At 43.8% G+C, this 6,000-nt stretch overlaps 1 protein-coding gene across 1 annotated transcript in view; it reads right to left on the reverse strand.

The window, feature by feature from the left end:
- The window catches only part of LOC144137553 (diuretic hormone receptor-like), a 291,661-nt gene extending 288,415 nt beyond the window's left edge, over nt 1–3,246 (reverse strand). Inside the window, exon 1 of the mRNA XM_077669483.1 lies at nt 2,978–3,246. The gene's annotated coding sequence lies outside the window, so the exon portion shown is untranslated. The remainder of the gene's footprint in view (nt 1–2,977) is intronic.
- Between the last annotated feature and the right edge of the window lie 2,754 nt (nt 3,247–6,000).

Raw genomic sequence — 6,000 nt, forward strand, 5'->3', positions numbered from 1 at the left:
AATAGGTTGAGTTTGACAGTGCACGCTTTAAACGCCTCGAAGGGGAATGACGCTGCTTAGAGAACTAGCCTTTTGATGTATTGTAAAAATGGCGACTACAGAAGCTTTCATCCATGATAAATAACAGCGCAAACACTGGAGGAAGGACGCGCAAGGGAAGGACAGAAACAAGCGCCTATTTGTGTCTTCCCCTTGCGTGTTCTTCGTCCAGTTTTTGCGCCGTTATTCATCCTAGATCAGTACCAACGAGCCACTCTCACAGCACATCTGCCGTTTTTATAATAATTAGTCACACAAACAACGCTTTACAATTGTTCTTACTCATGGTTTTACAATTATTCACGAGATCAGTCTGTCTTCTGTACATGATTCTACTCCACTTTCACCCGAATGTGATGCTTCTTTAATTCATTATACATAAAAGATGCTTGAACACGAGTATGCTCGCCTCACAGCCTCTCCGCGACAGCACTTCTCTCTTTCTGGTCCGTTGTTTGCAAATAAAAATAAAAATAAACATAAAAACATTGAAGGCAAGTAGTGGATCTGGAGCTGTACGACAATGGTTTGAACGGCTCGAGAACAGCCAGCGCACTGATTATTATTCCGAGGACTCGGCCAGACTTCCTCCAGTTTTCACGGATGCCTAGGCGTTAAAAGCCTGAATTATTCGCCCCATTCAAATTTTCGGCGGCGCCGCCAATTCAACCGCACCGAAAGCCGCCGTAATATGCACCGTACCTCTCCCCATCTCTAGCGGCAAAGCAGACGATGACTGAGCATGCATCACCGGAACCCTTGGCGCCAGCGAGTGGGGGACTCGTCCTTGCACATTTTTAATTTTTATCGCAAACTCGAGAGAAGCGCAGCTGTGACACAGCTGCCGGGATTTGTGGCGCTGCAGTGGCTTTTTTTTTGTTTTGTTGATTTCTCCGCATTACATCCTGGCGCCTCAGTTTTGGCGACCTCGAAAGAGCTGTGGACTTCCGATGGGTAGTTGTTATTAACGTTTATTTCTTTTTTTGTTTTTTGTGGAACTATAAATGCGCAGTAGAAAGCAGCAAGCGATATAGGGAGGACAAAATGGCAGCCGTATACTTTCGCGAACGTAAATGGCTGCATTTTAAGCACAAGGTTAATTATTTTGTGGGTGAAATCCCCAAGGGCTATGCTGCAGATAATGTCGTTTTCCTAACGCCTAGTCACGTGAACCAATGAACGTGCGTGTTTGGTATTCAATAAATCCGCAAACGTCCACTGCAACATCCAGTATCGCAGAAACTGGCGCGTTCACTGCGGCCATGCCTGCCGAGCTCTTTCAGAAGGGCTATTAGGGTCCTGGCGAGAACAATTAACCGGTGTAGTTTTAAACGCTCCAAAACTGCCCGACTATGATACCGGAAGTTAACGTGATCCTGTGCGAATAACACGCTACTTTATACGTTTTCCGACAGGGGCTCAAACATAGCCCCAAGTACATGGCGCGGCAGGGTTACGTAAAATGAACGCGAGTGGCATGTCACATGCCTCGTTGTGACACATGCCCATAGTGTTGGAAAGCAGACAAAAAGAAAGAAAGCTCTGCTAAGGACAGTCCCTGGGGAATACCGCACAGGTCGTGCCGCGCAACGGGTGGCCACTTCCATTAGCGGAAAAAGCCCCGCGCGACGTCCGCGTGTAACGACGAATGCACGCAGCATGTACGAAAGAGCACAAGCTCACGTGCGCAGAAAAGGCCTAACATTGCGTATGACCACGTACGACGCACAGCTCATTCGTAAGAAAAAAAAACGGAACCGCGCGTCGCGTACCGCCTGTAATGCCTCTGCTATATACACGGCTGTTTCAAAGGCCTTCCGGAGGCCGTTTAACCAATTGTCTATCGAGTGCCCCATTGTAAATACATAGGCGCAGCTGTGGGCGAGAGTCCAATTGCCAATTGAAAGTTACCGTGTAGCACAGGCATAAGCGACGCTAGCTTGAAGTCAATCAAGAACGCAAGCGCCGAGCTACATCCAAACACACAAGGGTAAGGCGTGTGGAACTTAGATTTATTGTTCCGCTATTCAGAAAAATAACTTCGCAATGGGACAAGACGTCTTGTTTTAATCTGCAAGGGATTAATTTAGGCCAACAAACCGCAAACTAGGAGATAGTCTACACCGGTAGTGTTTGCATTATCGTCATGGAAAATAAAATTACGTCCACAAGAAATCGAGTTCCAGACGTAGCGCACTACACCGGAATGACCTAACCACAACCCCACCTCCATGTGGAACGGTGTTCTAGTAGTGCTGAGTCTAATGACTTTTCTAAGTATCGTGAACAATGGTTTTGGACAGGGATTGCAACAATGAGAAAAACGTTAAAGACTAGTGGTGCATCCCCTGCGATTCCAAAAATATCACTTGCAGATTCACAGGTCTCCGCATTTTTTTTTTAATTAATTATTCTGGGGTTCCTGGCGTTTGCGACGAAAGCTTGTTGCGCGCGTGTGCTCTACAAGGTTCTAGAGCAATGGACAGCACCAGCTTTAAATGCACGGACATGCGCTTTTGACAGTGAATAGCACAGAAATTATTTAGAGTGCTCCAAAGTCTTCTGCGATCATATTCAAGTCGGCTCCGTGATTTGAGCTAGATGTCACTTTTCTACTGTGATTGCTACAGGTTCTTCTACGGCCAATGTTTTGACAGAAACCGCTGCCCGTTTTGATCAGTCCAACAGCTGCCAGTGTTTTCATCAGTCCAACTTCCCGTTAAGTATGAAAGGGCATTCAATAGGTTCGTATGTAGGGGGCTGATTTCCCAGTGCATCGCTGCCACAAGGTTGCAAAATTGGCAGTCGTGCAGACGAAACTGATACCCAACTTTTAAGCACTGTACCGCGATTTCTCTGGCTTGAAGCGTTTGACGTTGTGTGCAGAGAAAGCAGGCAGAAATTTCTGCAGGGATAGACAGAGACGGGGAACACTCACCGCGCGCTGCCCTTGCACAGGCACTGGGCGCCAGCGGCACGAAAACGGAACCGAAAGTAGTCCGCGTCGACGGGACGCACCGGTGTCTGGTTGAGAGGAGCAGCGGGACCCCCGACGAGGCGAGACGCTTATCGCATCCGGCGAAGTTCCGCTGCGCGACAGCAACAAGAGACAGCGACGATCGGAAGTCCGCGGGAGATCAAAGCCACGAGGTGGATCAACCACCGCAGCAAGAGAGCCGCGAACACGCACGGAGCGCTTCACAGATTGGTCCCGCACACACTGCGCGCCGAAAGATCACGTGCGCGCTGGTACAACACGCCGGAGCGGTTCGCGCCACCTGGGTGACGGTACGGGAAGCGCGCGCTCTGTCGCGACCCGAACGCGGCTGGCAACACGACGCTCGGCCAGTTTTCTCGCGAACGGAAAAAGCAGGGAGAGTACAGCAAGCACAGTGCGCACAGATCATCGAAGTTATTCGACTTATTCATTGATGACTTAGTTGTGCACCAGCCGTGATGAACTCACACCTAAGTTAATACTAGCATAACCCTAACGTCACGCGCTCAAACGGAAACCATTGTTTTGACTTCACGCAACATGAATGCAATTTTAATTTAAATTCAAAGTAAACTTTATGTTTATTGTGGTCTCAAAAGATACAAAGTACTATTACAGAGCCAAGGGTTCTAGAGTCCGTAGATTGTAACGGGACACTCGATGAGAAAAGCAACACGTGACTTTATAAAGAGAAAATGAAACAAGGAAACCTGATCACACTTAACAAAAAAGTACAAATAGCAATATACATAGTTTTCACAATCATCAAGCACTGAATTAAACTAAAGCACATAATTACACTAAAATAAAACAATGTTACAATGAACTTCCAGAATACAGTGAAAAGCATACAAGAACACCAATAATAAAAACAATAGTGCTTAAGTGTGATTTGCTTGGTTAATTGCAACAAAAAATCCTTAAGGCATTCTTTAAAACTTCTTATGGACTATGATAACTTTAAGGCGAAAGGGAGGCGATTTCCACAATGAAATTGCCGCGACGAAATAGGCAATAAAAAATTGCGACTAGCTGCAAACCTGGTGAAATTTTTATCCTTAAGCGAACAGGATCGATGGCATCGTATGAAATGTAACAGTGAAGTAACTTGTAAAAAATATGCCTAAGTTGAAGTGAAGTAATTTGTAAGTTGTAGTAAGTAAGTAAGTTGTAGTGAAGATTTACGCATAATATCTTGTTCTTACGCAACACAAGTGGAGCTGAAGAACATCGTAAATTATGTGTGATAACACGAATGGATTGGTTCTGAATGCATTGAACTGATGAGATATGGAATGAATATGCGCTACCCCAGGAGGCAATGCCATGATTGACATGAATGTGAATGAAAGCGAAATACAATGATAAGATTATGAATATAAGAAAATACAATGAGTATGAGACAAGAAAGACCGTGCCTTCAATATTGCTCGGTTGGCGAATGTGGTTTCCTGCTTGAGTTCAGAAAAAGAAAACAGCGTAAGGTTAGGGTAGAATTTGATGCCAAGAAATGTTGAATGTTTAGATAGAGTAGTGGTGTGAGTTCCAAGCATTATGTTGGTGAGGACGTTGGCCTGCCTATTAGAAGTCTCGAAAATCATAAATTTAGTTTTTGTGGATAAATAACTGGGTCAATAACGTCGCTTTACGAGTTAACGATGTTATTGAGCACAGCATTCAACTTTGAGGCGAGAAAAGTTATGGATTTATTGAATAAATATATTGTATCATCTGCTTGTAGTACACTAAATTATGTAGGCCTCTAATATCAAAATAAAGAGCAGCGGACCCAAAATAGACTCCTTAGGTACACCGTGGTCAAATGTTTTGGTTTCTGGAAAAGTATCAGCCACATATTCTGTGTACTGCCTGTTGTGAAAATAGCTTTTTTATGAAGTTAGAACTGACCCTATTACACCCAAGGCTTGTAATTCTCTGGAAAAAATCGTTGTGAATAATCGTATCACAGGCTTTACGGAAATAAAAAACTAAACCCACAAATACTCCGGTGTCGATTGAATTTTTATAATAAAATATGTAAGGAAAGCAAGGGTTGGTTAATAGAACTCCGCGATCAGAAATCCAACTGGCAATCCATGAGGAGATTAAATTAACATAAATAGACCTTAAAACGTTTAGCAACTCCATGCACAATTAATTTACTAATAGGGGGAAGAATGAAGATGAGGCGGTAATTCGAAATTAGCAACTGGTAGCATTTTTCAGAGATTGGTATCAGCGTTGATTTTTTACGGAAGAAGGAAAAAGAGTAGTTTGTTATCGAGCGTGTGGGAAAAAAGACAAGGAACCAATGATTAAATCATGTGTGGGAATCTTAACCAGGACAGGACTTTTATTTTTGGGAGAAGAAGCCGTGGCGAACACTTCGTTGGCTGTAACTGGTGAAAGGAAGAATGACTTGCTAGCACGCCGGATGTATATGACTCACATGTATATTCTGACAGTTCTATTTATAACAAGAGGAAAAATATTCACTAAAAGCATTAGGAATCTGAATGGGTGGATCCTAATTTGTGCGGTTATGGTTAATTTTAGGAACAGCGGTGCTACTTGCAGGTGTGTTAAGGAAATTGTTCAGCAAATTCCACTGTTGTTCCGGATTATCTTATTTTTACCAAATTTGCATTCACAGTACAGTACACTCTCGATAAACGGAACTTCAAGGGACCGAAAAAATTAGTTCCGTTTAACAGGAGTTCCGTTTACTGAGAGAGATGAGTGGAAGTGCAAATTTATGTGCCTACACACTCCTAATATCATTTCATGGAACTCTAAGCACTAGAAGGTGAATGTAGCTGATAGTTTTTCAGAAAGCAAGAAAACTACAAGAGTTTTAGGCACAGCATTCACAAAGTTGATTTGGCAACAATGAGTCGCTGTGCACTACAAAATTCATCAATTATTTTTGTTTGAGTCCTCGCAACTGCATCTTCACGGAGGCT

Source organism: Haemaphysalis longicornis, unplaced genomic scaffold (genome assembly GCF_048455015.1).
Source record: "Haemaphysalis longicornis isolate Haplotype H1 unplaced genomic scaffold, Haemaphysalis longicornis Haplotype H1 scaffold_40, whole genome shotgun sequence".
Taxonomy (NCBI): Eukaryota; Metazoa; Arthropoda; class Arachnida; order Ixodida; family Ixodidae; genus Haemaphysalis; species Haemaphysalis longicornis.